We start from the raw sequence: 19,120 nt of genomic DNA, 5'->3' as shown, positions 1-19,120 counted from the left end.
TTGTATCGTCGATATCTAGGCTCAGCGTGACGTAATTTGACTGAAATTTTCAGAATATTCTCTTCTCATTATCTATTTTTAACTATTATAGCGAGAACTGTCAACTCTTTATCTAATCTTACCAGATGCCCTTTAACCAGCCCATAGCAGAATATTGTAGAAAAACTAATTGGGTGACAAGCGAGGCTATAAAAAATAGTTACAAACGTATACATTGGGGTGGGGGGGGGTATCATCTGTTGGACCAAGTTGCAGACGAACATTATTTTCACAATTTTTGAATATTATTCAACTTCCGAAGTTTTGGAGAAGACCCCAGATCAGTGGTTCTCAACCCTTTTTTGCCAACGGTACACCTTGGAACACACGAAAGTCAGACGGCATACAACTCGTTTGTTTGACCTACATATGCGTTTTTTACCACATTTTATTAAAGAATATTATTAAAGGGTATTATTTTAATATACAATTTACTATACCATTTGTGATAGGATTTCAGTATTTTGTGAGTTAGATGCAAATTGTTTTTTGACCTATATAATTACCTCCCGTTCTTTCGCGCCAGTAGAGATAATTATTTTGTTCTGTACCCTTTATTTTAGAGTTTATACATATGTTATTATTACTCATCTTTTGTATATATTAGAAAAGTTTGTATATATTTGGGTAATATTTTAAGACCGATAAATCGATTATTCTGTTCTTTTCTGTACGTTTAACTTATCACACGTTGAGTCGTAACAAAACACATTAAAAAATTTCTTTAAAGCTACCTTCCCAGAAAAGTATTTATCGGGTGGTTATTTCCAATAAAAGTATGGCAATTTTGGTATATATGGAAAGTAGAAATATCCAATCTTACTAGAAAAATACTGGATTCTCAGAAAAAAACTCATGGAGCGCATACAGGATAAAAATGCAAGGGTTTCCCTAATCGACAGGCCGACGATTAGGAGTGTCTGCGCGCGTGACGTTGAAGGTCACAAGCGTAGATTGAGCGCTTGATGTACATGTTGATAAACTTTATGAAGAGTTAGACGTGCAACACATTCTGAGATAAAAATCACGAAAAAATACGCGGGCAGTGGATAATCCGAGAATTTAATTAGGCTTCGATATTTGTAATAAATAGTCAGCGATAAAGGCAACATCGTCTTTTGTATGCAACGAATTCTCCTCCGACTTCGTACCCGTACCTTTTGATAGATTTTTTATAGCCGGGTATTCCCTGACAATTGCAATGTTTTGAAAAGGATTCGAAGCAAAATTATGATAAATTAATTAGTTTGAATATGTTTTTAGTCCCAATATATCACCAAATCACCCAGTTTGTACCCGGGAATGTATCCTTAATTCTTTCTTCTTTTTCTGGTAGTGGTACCACTCTTGGGAAATTGGACCTGCATATCGATTGAAAACGGTAACCATGAAACATTCTTTTAATATTGATTAAAATCTTAAACAAAGCCGATCTCAGTTTTTAAACATCGCAAATAAATAGACATAAAACATGTTTAAACATAGTGCGAAATATACAATCATTGGATCATCTATGCATGCATACATGTCGGTCAAATACATACATTTAACTGTGTTTAATTATGTAATGAGCCCAATACTGATCAAATTATTATTATTATGTTAAAGGAGATGGTCCAGTTATTTTTGACAAAAGATAATCAACTCTTTCGAAAAAAAATCGTAAAAATCTAGGTGATCTGTCCACTAGTTTATTCTAATTTTAATACTAAACGATCTCGAAATATTCTGGTGGATGGATTTTAAAGGTGAAGTGTTACTTAATTGCATTATTTTCTACAGTGTATTTACGGCTCCGCCAACACAACTTATTAACCCAATCTATTCACCGGTAAGAAAATATGGTTACACAACAAAAATAATAGTAATTTTTTTCCGAAAACTAAAAATGTAAACATAATTTGTTACGGAAAACTAAAATGAAACAGTGATTTGTTACAGACAACTAAAAATGTAATAGTGATTTGTTACAAAAAATTAAAAATGAAATTGATCGGTAAATGCTGGTGGTTTCGTGTGGTTTTATATGGCAAGAACTATTTCCCAAATTGACATTATGAGAATATAAATTCAATCAACTTTGATATAATTTAGAACTCCATTATCTGTAACGGTTATAAATTAATATACAGTATTCAAAATATTTCTATTCAGAAAGAAATCACTAATAAATCTAGTATGTATTGGTTTGTTGTTTTTTGTTCGGAAAAAACCCCAATTTATTTATCAAGAATAAACGTGTTATTTACACGAATAGTCTCCTATATATACCAAATTGAATGTTTAACTACCACTCTCTACTTCCGGAATCTTCAGATCGTTGTACGCGTCAACGGTAGCAAAAGATTGCTCTGTTTAATAATTGGAATCTGTTAGACCATTTCTATCAATTATGTGAAATATGTGGACACTTTAATCCACTATTTTAAAGAAAAAACATTTTATTGAATTAACTGCAGCAAAATAAGGAAGTAATTGCCGGGAAAGAATGATCAATTCAATAATGTATTACTTACTGACATCTTTTGTTATTTAGATATAACTAATGGCATGACACTACAGGTATAAACCGTTGTTTGTAACGAGTCGATTGTTGGTTCTTCAATTCAGTTCGTTATAGTTTGTTATACGATTCATCAATTATTTGAAGTGATATGACTTACAGTGCGTCAATGCAGCTAGGTTGGTGGTTTTATATTTCAATTCGTCAATTGAGAGCCGGGTTTTGATCAGAGGTTCGGGATTGGTTTGTGGTGGGCTCAAGATAAATAATAAATTATATAAAAAATAAAACTGAAGAATAAACCCGCGTTTGTTCGAAAGTAATGTAAGTTAGGCCCCAAAGAAGACATCTGATTTTATTTTCTCAATTTTATTCACAGCAAAAATATATGCCAAAATACTGGTGATCAGATAAAGTATGAAGTTCTGTGGGTATTGTTTTTTAATCCCGGAAATATGGGGGTGGGCGGCTAACAGGGGGCACGATGCTTTGAAAAGTTAGAAAAAAAAGTTCTTGTCTGAATGAAATTTATTTATGTTTACTCAGTTCACTATTTAATTTGTTTTACAGCCGATTTCCAACACCTCCTTATAGCCATAGGTACTAACAGTTTTATCTTGATATACCAAGAACATCTGTAGATATACATGAACCTACTTAAAGTAGCTAAGTCTCTAACTCAATATCATCCAAAATCTTCAACATTGAAAACACAAATTATTTGTCAAATTAAATCAACATTCATGTTGTGATCTTACCAGGAAAAGATGGGCCTCTGATATCCAATATTTAAGACAAAATAAACATTTTACCATTGGTACACGAATCGTGTACCATAATGCGCTTCAGCCCCAGTTGTATCAAGAGACTCGAGGGACGAGGCTAGACACATTGCACCAAATCAAATGGCGTATGTAGACTGGAATAACCAGACGCTAGAAATTTGCACTCGCTTGAGACTACTGGCTTATTTCGCCGAACATAACTGATTTGAAATTGGAGTAAACGGAAACCATTGAATGTAAATCAGTTTATATACATTCATATTACAGTATTATATGCGTTGCGACCCACTTTTGTCAATTTCTAGGTCCCAAATGTTAGCGATTTAGCTCCTTAAATATATGGAATTTTTTATTGTTGTCGCCCCGTCCGTCCGTCCGTTCGTTAATACCTGGTTGACTTTAAATTGATACACATTGTTTAAGGTCATGAGACGAAGACTCCTATTGATTTTCAACGAGTTCCGATAATTACTGCCAGAGTTATTGCCCTTGATCACTTTAAAATGGCTCGTGGACTCTCTAGAGAGCAAAGTAAATATTCGATTGACTTTATATATATACAGTGTTTAAGGTCATGAGACGAAGGGTCTTGGTCATTTTTAGCGTTTTACCGATAATTATGGCCCTTGGTCACTTTAAAATAGCTTGTGGACGCTCTAGAGGCTAAAGTTAATATCCGATTGACTTTAAATTTATACACATTTTTTAAGGTGGTAAGACAAAGAATTCAATGGCCCTTGATTTCTTTGAAAAATCTTTAGAACCTCTAGAGGCTAAAGTCAATATCCGATTTATGCACAGTGTTTAAGGTGATGCGACGAAGGATTAGTCATTTTCTAGAGGACAAAGTTAAAGGTTATGAGACGAAGACGCCAATTGGTTTTCAACATTCTGATAATTACTGTAAGAGTTATGGCCCTTGATCTCTTTGAAATATCTTGTAGACACTCTGGAGACTACAGTTAATATCCGATTGACTTTAAATTTATACACACCATCTAGGTCATAAGACGAAGAATTCTATTGATTTTAAAACTATTTCTAATAATTACTGTCGGAGTTATTGCGCTTGACCTCTTTATCCGATTAACTTTAAATTTATATACACACACAGTGTTTAAGGTCATGATTTGCGATAATTACTGCCAGAGCTATGGCCCTTGGTCACTTTGAAAAATCTTTTGGGCACCCTAGAAGCTAAAGTTAATATGAATTGTATAAGGTCATGAGATAAACAATCGAACAAGTTCTAATGATTTATGATAATTACTTAATGGTTATTACTCGAAATTGACAAGGTTCAATACATTTTAATTATTGGGAAATCACAATCTAAGTAAGAGGCAGTAATTCCTTACAAGACAAAGTATAACAAAACCTACCGATCGAGAGTTTGTTTAATTAAAAACTCACGACTTGTTTGTTGGTAGCAAACAGAAATCAATGACTATGTAGGGTGACCCACCATTAATAAATATCTCCATATATCTCGACAATTACGCCACAATATTTATATATATGCCAAGCCTCAAATCAGTTTCACACAATTATAGTCACTAAATAAACGATCGTGTTGTACTTAATAAGCTATGACCATTAATCATGTATAAATAATAGACTGAAAACTGGTTCCAAGAGTCGTCCATAACATCCAGACACTTTTGAGTAAAAGATAGGTTACGTGCCCTTATTTTGAAATTAGTCTCGCTTAACCAGTCTATCGACCATTCTACGTCTGATTGACAGGTCGGGATAATCAAGACTACTTTTTTACGAAACATAACAGAAAGCTAGAACAAGAAATTGAATTTAGAAATAAGCACGTTAGGTAGCTCAACAATCGTTTTAAGAAGCTTGTAAAAGTAAAATGAAACTACTGCTAGTATCATGTTCCTGTCTAACCCGAGTGATTCAGAGATATTATTTGTACTAAACCAAAAGATGCCGCTCTTAACGGTACGATAAAGCGATTTAAAAAATGAAACGAACGTAATTTCTAAATCTGCTGTAATAACCAAGAAGCTTAATTTTACTGCTATTCAAAATCGTCAACAATAAATTTTTTACGGCTGTAATAGTTGATAGATTTGTAGAGAATTGCACGTGCCATGGCTATTTATAGTATCATACTGTCAGAAAGTTGGCCTCGGCACGGCGAATGTGCACGCTTCAGTGGTAGTCTCGAACTATCAGCGGTGGACTGTATTTCTGTGAGTACATGGGTCACCCTAACTATGGCAGTCTGTGTCATGATATGTATTAGAAATCGATGCTATCAAAATAATGCTAACAGCTCGGGCAACATATATTTACAACCAAGCGCCAGCAGTGTGACAAGCAACTACAGCATCGAAACAATAGGGCTGATTTAATCTTACGAATCATTTTCTAATTCGCTTTGAAAAAGTGCTCAACCCAAGGTTTTCTTTCTTAAGTATGGAGAAAGTGAAAGGTGTCTTATTATTTCTTTTGATAACAATTATATCTGTTTCATCCATTAAAACTGGGTTTTCTAAATTATCCAGATTTAGTGTTATGACATATAATCAACTGATAACTAAAACCAGTTTGTATAATGTAAAGAGTAAAATCCACTGTGTTATTTTCTGTTCTCAACAAAATAATTTGATATCGCCGCCGGAAATTCACACTATTTATGATCTTAATATTACAACCAACAAATGTATATATTATCAAGAAAAGTGTTATTACATACAAAATGTAAGTATTTTCTATTTTAAATTTTTATATGCCCACATTGAAATGTGGTCGTATATTATCGTCGCCCCCGTCCGTTCGTTCGTCGGTCCGGCGTCCACAATTGCTTGTGCACGCTCTAGAGGCTACAGTTAAATCCGGATCAACTTTATCTTTTGTGAAATAACATATTAATTGTTGGCAAAACCTTTAAATTCTCCAGTTGTCAGGATTAAGAAATCTGGTATGACATGAGCCACCCGTTCCAATATTATTACTGCTTAGAAGGGGATAATAATATCGAAATAAATTGGTCTATAAGGAGGTAAACGGCTTCCTATTTTTACCGTTCGGCAAATTTATGACCTCTCTTATTGGGCATATTTGGGTCTAGGTTGTTAGCCAAGCCCAATATAATTTCTAAATAAAGAGAACTATACAGAATCCAAGGCCATAGGCCACGAAATGGAAGTAGCTCTCCTTTTCTTCTTGTCAGCGATATCAACACAAAATCCTGCCAAAATTAGAAAAACTGCCTATATTATTTGATTCTATGCGCTATACTACTACGTAATTTAAACAGGGTATTACATATTGAGATCGTAAGATAGTATCCGGTTTTCCAAATTTATAAGGGATTTTAAAAATAGATTGTCAGCAGCTAGGTTGTACAAACAGCAGTGGAATTTTGTCACAAACTTAACGTTAACCTAAAATGCTCGAAATAACAAGTTTATACTTCTCTAAATAAAAAGCCCTAAATACCAGGAGAAATCACAAAGAAACTCGTCCCTGGATTCTTAACAAATTATAATGTGACATCAAGCGGGGTAATAGTGGTAAATTTTGTGGGTTTTTTTTTCTTGCTAACAAGGTTAAAAGAACAAACCGGTCGAATGATAATTGTGTCACCGATAATGTAAACAAGCTTTCTTAAATCCAGTAGACGTGGTACAAGGGTTAATCAGCGAACTGGATGAATGAGATGTGTTGTTGACGTTTGGGAAAGTAGGACGAGGGGAAATGTGTAGGGAGTGAAGTGCTGTAAAGGGATAGTTAGATGTATTATGAATGGTTAGAGTGGCTGTGGTGTTACGGTGAAATACTATGCCGCCACCGTAACACCACAGCTTTATGATTTGTTAGACAGGAGTGATGTAATGGGTGTCAACAACTGGGTATGCTGGTACCGTCGCAACGTAGCCGTGAAATATATATTGTGGGGGGGAAGGGCGGAAACGGAAAAATATACAATGTTGACAGTATGTGCCAGGCATGAGGCTGCGCAGACCGAGCGGCAGCTCGATAGGGAGTGTGTGGGAGGGTCACCCTCATAAAAAAAATTTTTTTTAAATTTCAGTTTTCTGTAAGCAGTGAAAACACTATTTTGGCATTGTTTGCGGGGTTAAACCTAAAAATCACATTAATACACCTATTGCACGATATTGTGAAACTAGCTGACGAAGACAGCTCGGGCGGCGATTGTTCGACTCGGGGCTGCTCTGTCAGTATCTAACAAACGCATTTAGTTCGCGTACAACTTTTAAAAACCGAATGTCAGTATGGTATTTCTCACATAATTGGTTATCCCAAAAACAGAGTAAACTGAAAGCTAGTAATCTCGACTCAAACCTATAGTCTATAGCCTACTCACTACACTCGTCACTAGGCTTCCTATATTATTGTTTGTGGACGGTTTACTACTCAATGATAAGCCTGCGCCGCAAAAAGAGGTCTCGCCTTGTATTATTAGTATAATGACTTCCTCATGTGCGGCAGGTTAGTTTGCTTCTAAAAACACTGTTTTCCGTTCCAAAAAGTACAAAAGTAATTTTTCTACCAGATGACCATGGTTCTTTTCACCGAGACTAGATAATTTCTCTCGGTGTAAGGATATAGCTATGGATAAGTTCATACAAGGTCAATAAATCCGCGATCACTTCGGGTCACACTGTTGAGAAAATAAACCGATGGGTTTGTTTAGTAGCAAATCGAGCGTGAATCAACTGAGTTTGTACTGAAAAATTTTTGAGTGATATGTATGAACTGTCTTCACACATTCGGTTTATAATTAGCGATACACAGGTACAGTGGCAAGTGTTGTACTTCACAGACTGTTTACCTCCGAACTACCTCCGCACGAAATCCCCGATTTGGGTACTTGTTAAAAGAAAAAGAAATAGTACCTGTGCGCATGCCAGTAAAAAAAAACTAAGAGTTCGCGCATAAAAATGCCCGAACGTACCAGGCGCCAGGTCATCCAGTAGACGTGGTACAAGGGTTAATCAGCGAACTGGATGTATGAGATGTGTTGTTGACGTTTGGGAAAGTAGGACGAGGGGAAATGTGTAGGGAGTGAAGTGCTGTAAAGGGATAGTTAGATGTATTATGAATGGTTAGAGTGGCTGTGGTGTTACGGTGAAATACTATGCCGCCACTGTAACACCACAGCTTTATGATTTGTTAGACAGGAGTGATGTAATGGGTGTCAACAACTGGGTATGCTGGTACCGTCGCAACGTAGCCGTGAAATATATATTGTGGGGGGGAAGGGCGGAAACGGAAAAATATACAATGTTGACAGTATGTGCCAGGCATGAGGCTGCGCAGACCGAGCGACAGCTCGATAGGGAGTGTGTGGGAGGGTCACCCTCATAAAAAAATTTTTTTTTAAATTTCAGTTTTCTGTAAGCAGTGAAAACACTATTTTGGCATTGTTTGCGGGGTTAAACCTAAAAATCACATTAATACACCTATTGCACGATATTGTGAAACTAGCTGACGAAGACAGCTCGGGCGGCGATTGTTCGACTCGGGGCTGCTCTGTCAGTATCTAACAAACGCATTTAGTTCGCGTACAACTTTTAAAAACCGAATGTCAGTATGGTATTTCTCACATAATTGGTTATCGCAAAAACAGAGTAAACTGAAAGCGAGTAATCTCGACTCAAACCTTAGTCTATAGCCTACTTACTACACTCGTCACTAGGCTTCCTATATTATTGTTTGTGGACGGTTTACTACTCAGTGATAAGCCTGCGCCGCAAAAAGAGGTCTCGCCTTTTATTATTAGTATAATGACTTCCTCATGTGCGGCAGGTTAGTTTGCTTCTAAAAACACTGTTTTCCGTTCCCAAAAATACAAAAGTAATTTTCTACCAGATGACCATGGTTCTTTTCACCGAGACTAGATAATTTCTCTCGGTGTAAGGATATAGCTATGGATAAGTTCATACAAGGTCAATAAATCCGCGGTCACTTCGGGTCACACTGTTGAGAAAATAAACCGATGGGTTTGTTTAGTAGCAAATCGAGCGTGAATCAACAGAGTTTGTACTGAAAAATTTTTGAGTGATATGTATGAACTGTCTTCACACATTCGGTTTATAATTAGCGATACACAGGTACAGTGGCAAGTGTTGTACTTCACAGACTGTTTACCTCCGAACTACCTCCGCACGAAATCCCCGATTTGGGTACTTGTTAAAAGAAAAAGAAATAGTACCTGTGCGCATGCCAGTAAAAAAAACCTAAGAGTTCGCGCATAAAAATGCCCGAACGTACCAGGCTCCAGGTCATCAAGATGGTAACCTCGTGAGTAGTTTTAGCAATGATTATTTGCTTTATTCGCATACTGCATATCGTACAGGCGTAGGCCGAAATCAGAACGCTTTCTTTGATGGTCTATTAGTATAACAAGTCAATTTATGGTGTAACGAGACTCGTGTCTAAATTTTTACTTAGAATTGGTATGATTGATTTGATACAATTTGAAATGTGTTTTACTCAATTACCAATGATAATGAAAAATTTAAAAGAAGCAACCGACCACTTATATATATACCCTCTTAACCAGCTGAGCAATCTATTATATTGCTACTCTAACAATTAAGGGAGTTAACAAAGTTTCGTGACTCAAGTAGCAGCAATTGTTGGAAACTGGATAAAATCTATAGGTGCCCTCCATGCAATAAAACGATGAACATGGCAATATTTCAAAATGATCATATAGCAAGTGTTCCTTTGGGGTTGGAGTGCTAATAAAATTTCGTAAATCAAAGTGAATTAAAAGTTTAGTGTTAAGACAAGAAGAGGAGGCACCACTCACTGAAGATGTACTGACTGTTCGTGAATGTCCTGCTACTTGCAATACCAGGAATGACCTGGTTACTACCTACAGAAACATCCATAATTATCAAGCTGATCAAACCAAATTAAAAGTCGACATGTTTTTATCAGCAATGAAAGAATCGGTTAAAGCAGATTCTAAGCCCATTCCTGCAGTTTACCAAGAAGAAATTAACAATATGGAAATGGAGGCGTTTCACGTCCAAAGAAAAGAAAATACATATAATTAAACAGAAGAATATATGATGAAAAATAAAGATTATTAACTGATTTGACGACTTTATATGAGTACGGAAATTCGATATCACATTTAGTCGGATTTTAAATACATGTATACATGTACAATACTAAATTTGTTAATAAGTAGTTAATATTGATATGAAAAATATATATGTACATGCTAAGTTTGTTAATAAAATAACTTTTATGTAAAGTGGTTAATATTGATATGAAAAAGACTATAGTTTTAACACCATTGTTACCCTAATTAGTTCTGGTCCAATGATTTTACCTGGAAAACAATAGCTGCTGGGTAAGTTGAGAACACCCCCTATAATTACCTCTAAAATATTAACGATGGACCCGGAAGTCATTGTCGACAATTAGGCAATCGACAACTCCCTTGCTATGAGATGGAGCACCTACTAAATTTTCAAAATGTTTGCGATAATTGTGGTTCAAGGCATATTAACGAAGTGTGAACGGGGAGTTTTTGCATATTAACGAAGTGTGAACGGGTGGTTGTTGAATTTTAGTTTGTGTATAAAAGATAAATATAAATGATTTTGCACATTTAAAATATTGGTGTACTGGTGTATAAAAGATAAATATAGTTATTTGATTGTATATTTTAATATTTGTAACTATTATAATATAGGTGAGTTCATGTATTAAAGAAAGAAGTACAGATTTAACCACCTGTCAATGTAAACCATATTTTTATGGTCAGTTTTGTCATCGAATCATATCATGTAAGTATTTCATTTTCTTGAAAATCTAAGCGACCAGAAAAGAAGTTAAGTACATATTTTATGGACATAATTCTAGAACATATTAACATTAATACTACGGTTATTAATTACTGTATTTATTAGTATGCAACTTTTTTACCAGGATTTCCTGGTTTGTTTTTATCAAACAAGTGACATAAACATAATCCACATATATGTAGCGGTTTACTTCCGTTTTCACCTAGGCCGAGGGAAATTGCTAGAACGTGACGGGGAACATATCCACTGAGAGCCGATTAGATGTGAGCTATCACACATTGTTTCCAAAGCAAAATACCACCCACTGCAACCTTTTCAGGGAGATAAACACCGACAGACCCGTATAATATGTGGATGATAGACTAGTGCATATACGGTGTATCCGCTTATCGACCCCCGCTCCCTTTTTCTGCATCGTTTACGGTGCATGCATCAACACTAACAATGAAATATAATTAGTTTTTAATGGGGAACAGAAAACTCAATTTCAACAGGGACATTAATGAAAAGTCAATTAGTTATGGTTGAACACAGTTAAGTAAAATAAAATAAAACCAAGTACGAACAACAATTGAAATAGAACTGAAAGCATGCGAGATAAACAATTCTAGGTAACTTCAAAGGGTGATACGGAAGACAGTATTACTTGATTAATTACGGGATTAATAAAATATGATCTCGGAAATCATTGACGCACTCATCATAATTACCATCTTCTATCGCTGCATATACTGAAAATTGTTTACTGTAAGAGTAAGTGTAAGAGGACAGAACAACACGCAAACAAAACCGATACGACAGAGCTGCGGACAAGACACAAACTACAATACAGGCATTGCAATAAATAAACAACAGATATCAAATCGCGTGAATGGGTCTGACCGGGGGCCAGCTGTAAGCGTCCACAATAGATCTGATTCGGCGTTTCCTGGTAGCGATCGTCTGACAGTTGTCCCGAATTATAACGTCAAAAAACTAACAATACTAAGGGTGATAAATAAAGTGTAGTGAACAAACACCGCATTGGGACAGTTTCACAAAACAACTTAACGATGAAAACTTTGGGTAAATTTATCGTAAATATTTCCACCAAACCCCTTAACTTTTGTAAATTGTAACTTTTGTACGTATTTTTGACAAATTGCATACACACTAAACACACACGGACAGTTACAACATAGGCTTTATATTAGCCTAGGCATATCGCTGCTAAAACCGACTGTTACTTCGTACAAATATTCTCTTAAATGATGTCTTTCGATGATTTAGCCAGGCTGCTACCAAATTTACCTTTTAGTGGTCCATAATTTTGTCCAATCCCAGAATCAAAACACTTAGAGCTGCAGAATTACGATTTATTTACGCTTTTGATGAGTAGGCTCAATTTTGCTTTTGGGAAGGGAGGGGGGGCAACATGTAATCCTTTCTCCAGGTTATTGCAGGCAAATAATTGTGCTGTTAGCTACGAAGCCTGATTTTAACATAGAAGTGAGACTTCTAGAACGTAGACTTTTAGAAGAAAACCCTGCTATGCTCTATACCGATTCCTGGGTTGAGAGACTCCCAGTTGCGGGGGACACGATTAGTTAACTGAACAGTCGATCCTTATTTCAACCCCATCTCACTCCCATTGTATCTATGACAGATTAGGTAATTAAAAAAAATGAAGGGATATAGTTTCTCTCACACTCTTTCCTTGTGTCCCTTATCCATCAAATAATTCACTGCTATCAATTATGACCAGTTGAAACAAGTGGTTGCCATGCAAGATACGCCCACATTTTGCAAGAAATATATGAGGAATAAGTAAAATCAATAGGGCTCATCCTCTCAGTCAAGATCTTTTGATCCTTAACATATTTGTTAAGTTTCCTCAGAATCGGACAACAATATTGTAGCCCGTCTGGAGGGCTTACAAAATTCATACATTTCACATTTTGCGTAAAAGGCAGGGAGAGGGTCAATGCACACAATTGAACTCAATTTCAGTTTCATCTAAATCGGAAAAAAAATTCTGACCTCTAGAACTAGTGATACTCAGTTTCAGTTTCATCTAAATCGGAAAAAAATCCTGACCTCTAGATTGTCCTCAACCTGAGCATAATCTTGACTGAAAGTTTCGGTCGGATTATCACGTAATTCGGACTCAACCGTAATTATTATGTAAGGGTGATATATTTGAGCTGCTTTGAAAATCAGATAAGAATGGTGACCTCTAGCGCGTCCACAGGCTAAACGCGTGATATTTCGTACAATCAGGGGTCATAATCCAGAAAGTTACTTTCCAATTCGCGCCAATTTCGAAAGGAACCCAGACCTTTGGGATATATCAAATTGGATGAAAATTCGAACCTCTAGGTGGTCCACAACCTGGGTATTACATGCTTTTAAAGGTTGCGGCCATTTTGTCTGGCAGTTTCGGTCCGATTTTCACGAAATTTGCACTCAACCGTCATTATGGTGTACCGGTGATGTATTGGAACGGTGTTTACAATCAAATAAAAACTATGAGCTCGAAAGTGTCCACAAGCTAAAAATGTATGTAATGGAAGTGACGATCCTATATGCGCCAATATCGAAACAAACCGGGATCTTTCGGTTATAAACATACATTGTCAGTTTCATCAAAATCGTGTGAAACTTGTGAGCTCTAGAGTATCCACAACCTAAGTTTTATTATGCATATATTTGTCAAGTTCAGTATCACAGGAAACCACCATCGACTGGGTTTGCACGGCAAGAGATTTAGAAAAGGAATACAATTTCACTTCATTGCTGAGTAAATTTTTTAGCCGGAAATCGCTCAGAAATCGGATGGTAGTCCCCCACCCCCACACTCCCCCAATCAAAAAATAGTAGTAAGTAGTAAACAAATACAAGTAAACTAGTCCCTTACAGTTGAAACCAGAGGGGACTATTGGTTTCCTCCTCTCCTGTCTTTCTGTCTGTCACTTTTGTTTTCCAAATTTTTGAAAATTAAACATTGAGATATATATATTTGATTGAAATTTGGTAAACTTGTGTATATATAGAAGCATTGCAGATCAAGTTCGTGTTTCGTAATTAGAACTTCGCCCATAGTACCGGTCGGGTTGTTGCCTTTAACTGAAATTCGTGGCTCTTTACCGTAGCTATTTTTCCCATCTTCCCAACTGTGCAACCCCCTTTCAATTTATTGTATACGACAACTACTATCACATCAGTATACATATAGCAATAATCATCACTATTCAAACAGCAAAGTATGTATTTTGTGCTGTTATGTTTGTTGACCTATACATACATATTATGAAACTGATTGTTTTCTGTTTATTTTATTTTATTCAGCCTGTAAAGATGTATTTGAGTCTAAAGTTAACCCTGTAAATGGTGTATATTCTGTGATAATTGAAAATGGAAATATCATACAACTATTCTGTGACTTTCAACCAGATAGAATTATCAGTTTTATTTCCAAATATTCTTTCTCAAATTTGACGAATACAGATCTTGACTTTCATTCAAACAAAACAAACGTTATAATGAGACAAGACTGGATATCAGAACAAAGAGACGCCATTTTAGGTCAACTGTCAGTGTACCCAGACAATCAAGATTTGAAGATTTCTATCAACGCACCCGTCGACTACAATCCAACAACAAATGGTATCCTAGGCGACTATCTATATGTTGGGTTTTTGAAGAATTCAATCATAATCAGTGGGACGACAAATGGCTACGCAGCAAATGGAAACCAATATCAATTTTCAAATTGTGGCACAACTGGAAACAGTTATTTTGCATTTTATCCGAATGTGCAAGACAGGCAACCCACTGATATACGAAACTATTCAAGTTATGTGGACATGTTTGCTTGGTCACAGAATACAAAGGTCGTGGAGTTAAATCAAGAATTACCCGATGAGTTTTTCTATGTCACTGAAATACATTTTGGTGGATGTGGTGGGTATACTGTATCAACGAAATGGTCCTCTATTCGTGCTGCTTCTTTAGGACTCATTACCTAAAATATTAGACACAGCAAATATTTGCTACTCTAAAGGGATATATAAAACTATTGACCAGGAAATAATATTTCTTATACATTTATTGATATTTACCGATGATATTAAGGAATATACACAATGAATGTCTGACGTTACAGAACTTCATGTAATCAATTACGTATTTTGATTTCCGTTATTACCACCATATTGTTGATTGTAATCAAAGAAATTCGAATATTGAATGTCATTTACTGACACAGTAGTAGAGTATACAAAAGGCTGTGCTTAGGGCCATGATTGATTTGAATCATATACTCGGCTTCGATGCAATGTAGAACCCAAACCTGCTTATGATATTGGAAATATTTCTTATTCCAGTGTGAGAAAGCTAATGTTTCCCCCTTGGGGTATTTGTGGAACTTTTAATGTGTGGAATGTTTTGTCTATTGTGCTAGAATTAATCATTGACAGGTGCCTTCGCATCAACACAAAACAATATTTAAATAAAACGTAGAAAGGCGAGTTTTTTAAACTTGGTACGACTTTTAGGGAAACAATAAATCTTTTGATAATTGACGGGCATTTCAAAAAAAGATAGAAGCCATGCTAAATACTTTTAGTACTAAAACATTCCGTTCCTTCCTATTGAAATATATTAGCCTCTCTTTCAATTAAGTATTCCAGGAAAATTATCTTTTTCCCATGCTTTACCCCTTAACTAGTCCATTTAGGGGAAAAGAAACCAAATGATGTATTTTGTCAATTGGTGGAAGGCTTAACTACGTCCATATTGCTGAAGCAATGGGAGAAAGATCTATATTGTGATTCTTTTGTAAATACCCAAACAATGACATGAAGAAAAATTCAACACCGCAAGGAGAAAAACCCTGACCGTTTGGTTAACAATTAGTTTTTCTTGAAACTAACAACCGTTGAAGTGTTAATTTAGATTTAATCTTACCAACCAGATTTCTTATTGTTCGTCTTCCTCTTCCTTGTCTCGCTTTCAAATGTCCTTCAAAATTTAACATGAAAAAACTCGCGTCTTCCTCGCCTCGCTTTCAAATGTCCTTCAAAATCTAAGATAAGAAAACTCGCGTAAATCTTTTTATGGTACATAATGTAAGTCAGTAGTTGATTTGAACGTGTCCTGTTTACTACTTAAATCTAGTCATAGTCTGGAGGCTCAGCGGCGGGGGGGGGGGGGGTCCATCAAATGGCCACAAAACCAGACCCAACTTTTCTAGAGTAAAATTTTGCGTAGAATACGATGCCGAGTGGTAATCAGTCCGCCGTTGGGGCGTTTTTGAGATATTTGGGGTCAAAGGTCAAATGGATTCATTTGCACTGAAAATGAATGCGCGGTCATTCTTGTATCATGAAGATAAGCTGAAAACGATCGAAAGTAATCACACTTTCAATAAATATGTAAACTTGCTAAATTCACCTTTGTTCTTTGTGACCCCAGAGGTCAAAAGGTCACATTTTCCGTTTTAGCACGAGGAAGATTTAAAGTAATAAATGACAACGTAAAATATAAAAACTAAAGCGAAACCTGTCCTAATTAATAATAGGAACATTTCAAATTTATCTTTAGGTGGTCTTAGCATCGAACTTTTACTTTGGAACGTCGAAAATGATCTTGCATAACAGAACCAAAACGCTTCGGAGCCTGTTTCAAAAAATACGTAAAAACTGTTAAATCAAAATCTCTCCGAATTAGTTTTTCAACGAATGCTATTCATAATGATACTAGTTGTCTGAAAAAAAAACCAATTGAATAGTTCCATGGCTGGACTCCAGCCTGCAGGCTGCGTCACAAAGCCTGCCAAAATTTTCCCCGGTAGCATTTACCAATACGACATATATATCCTGTGAACTACTATGTACAATGCATTCGTCGGTTTTATCTGCGTCCATGTTCCGGCGAAATTCATAAAATCTCATGAAAAATTTGCAAACTTGTAATCTTGTCGTCAGATCCCTGTTTTCCGGTCACAGATTAACGTCGGTTTTCCTAGACTGGGATTCTCGGAAATCCACGCGGCCTGTAGGCTGGAGTCCAACACTGAAACTATTCAATTGTTTTTCAGATAACTAGTATCATTATGTATAACAATCGTTGTGAAAATAAATCGGAGAGATTTCTATTTGACAGTTTTTACGTAGTTTTGAAACAGGTTTCAAAGTGTTTGGTTCTGTTATGCAAGATCATTTTTGACGTTCCAAAGTAAAAGTTCGGTGCTAAGACCACCTAATGATAAATTTTAAATTTTCCTATTATTAATTAAAACAGGGTTCGCTTTAGTTTTTATATTTTACGTTGACATTTTATTGCTTTAAATCTTCCTAGTGCAAAAACGGTAAATTTCACCTTTTGGCCTCCAGGGTCACTAAGACTAAAGGTGAATTTAGCAAGTTTACATTTTTATTGAAAGTGTGATTACTTTCGATCATTTTCAACTTCTTTTCATAATACAAGAATGACTGCGCATTCGCTTTCAGTGCAAATGAACCCATTTGACTTCTGACCCCGAATATCTCGGCGGACTGATTACCACTCGGCATCGTATTCTACGCAAAATTTTACTCTAGAAAAGTTGGGTCTGGTTTTGTGCCCATTTGATGGACCCCCCCCCCCCCCCCGCGCTGAGCCTCCGGTCTATCAGATTTTGTTATCTATTGTTCCTTGCCTGATTGGAATCTGAAGATTATTATCTTTCGAAATACATTATACATGAAAAGAAAGCATTTTTGACTTTCTTTTAATTTCAACATCGCTTAAACATACATTATGCAAGAGGTTAATCTGCATATTGCGGGTCTTTGTTTAGGCTTGAAATATTATCTAAATTATTAATTTTAATTAGACATTAATTAACTTATCTAGACCAAAATCAACTCTCGATGGCATCGCTAGCCTGCGATCTGTAGTGGATTACGATCCGATTTACTGCATAACTTTCCTCCCCGATTTAATGATTAAATGGATAATCAAGACTTTGATTTTTGTCGTACCGACTTTAGTAATGATGTTCGATGCTAGGCGGAAATTTCAGTCGCTTAATTCTTGGTTCATAGTGGATCAATTTGAATGAAATTTTCGGCAAAATACCTTTACATTATCTAGTTTTAAACTATTATAGCGATAACTGCTAACTCTTTATCTAATCTCCCATAATGTATCTTTAAAGATGGGTTCCCAGAAAAGTATTTATCGGGTGGTTATTTCCAATAAAAGTATGGCAATTTTGGTATATATGGAAAGTAGAGATATCCAATCTTACTAGAAAAATACTGGATTCCCCGAAAAACACTCATGGAGCGCATACAGGACAAAAATGTAAGGGTTCCCCTAATCAACAGCCCGACGATTATGACCTTCTGCACGCACGATGTCAAAGGTCACAAGCGAACATTGAGCGCTTGATGTACAAGTTGATAAACTTTATGAAGAGTTAGACGTACAATACTTTCTGAGATAAAAATGACGGAAAAAGACGCGGGTAGTGTATAATCCGAGAATTTAATTAGGATTCGATATTTGTAATAAATAGTAAGCGATTAAAGACAACATCGTCTTATGTGTGCAATGATTTCTCCTCTGACTCCCAAGACGTGACGTAAACATGACCTGGTTTGATCGAATTTTAATAGCAGGGCATTCCTTCGCAATTACAATGTTTGAGAAGGATTTGAAGCATAATTATGACAAATTAATTAGTTTGAATATGTTTTTGGTCCATATATACCATTAAATCACCCAGTTTGTACGCGGGAACCCATCTTTAATTTATTGTGGGAAGGCAATACTATACTTGTAGAAACCGTATCATGCTATAGATAGGGTGGCCCGAGCCGAAAAAAATCTCGAAAACTATTTACAGTTATGGCACTATATTTATATAAATAACAACCCTAGATGATCCTTTATTATAAACTGCCAAGAAACTGTACCTGCGTGCTATATTTCACAAGATATATCCATTCGAC

Source organism: Patella vulgata, chromosome 6 (genome assembly GCF_932274485.2).
Source record: "Patella vulgata chromosome 6, xgPatVulg1.2, whole genome shotgun sequence".
NCBI lineage: Eukaryota > Metazoa > Mollusca > Gastropoda > Patellidae > Patella > Patella vulgata.
Note: the sequence above shows the minus strand (reverse complement) of the source record.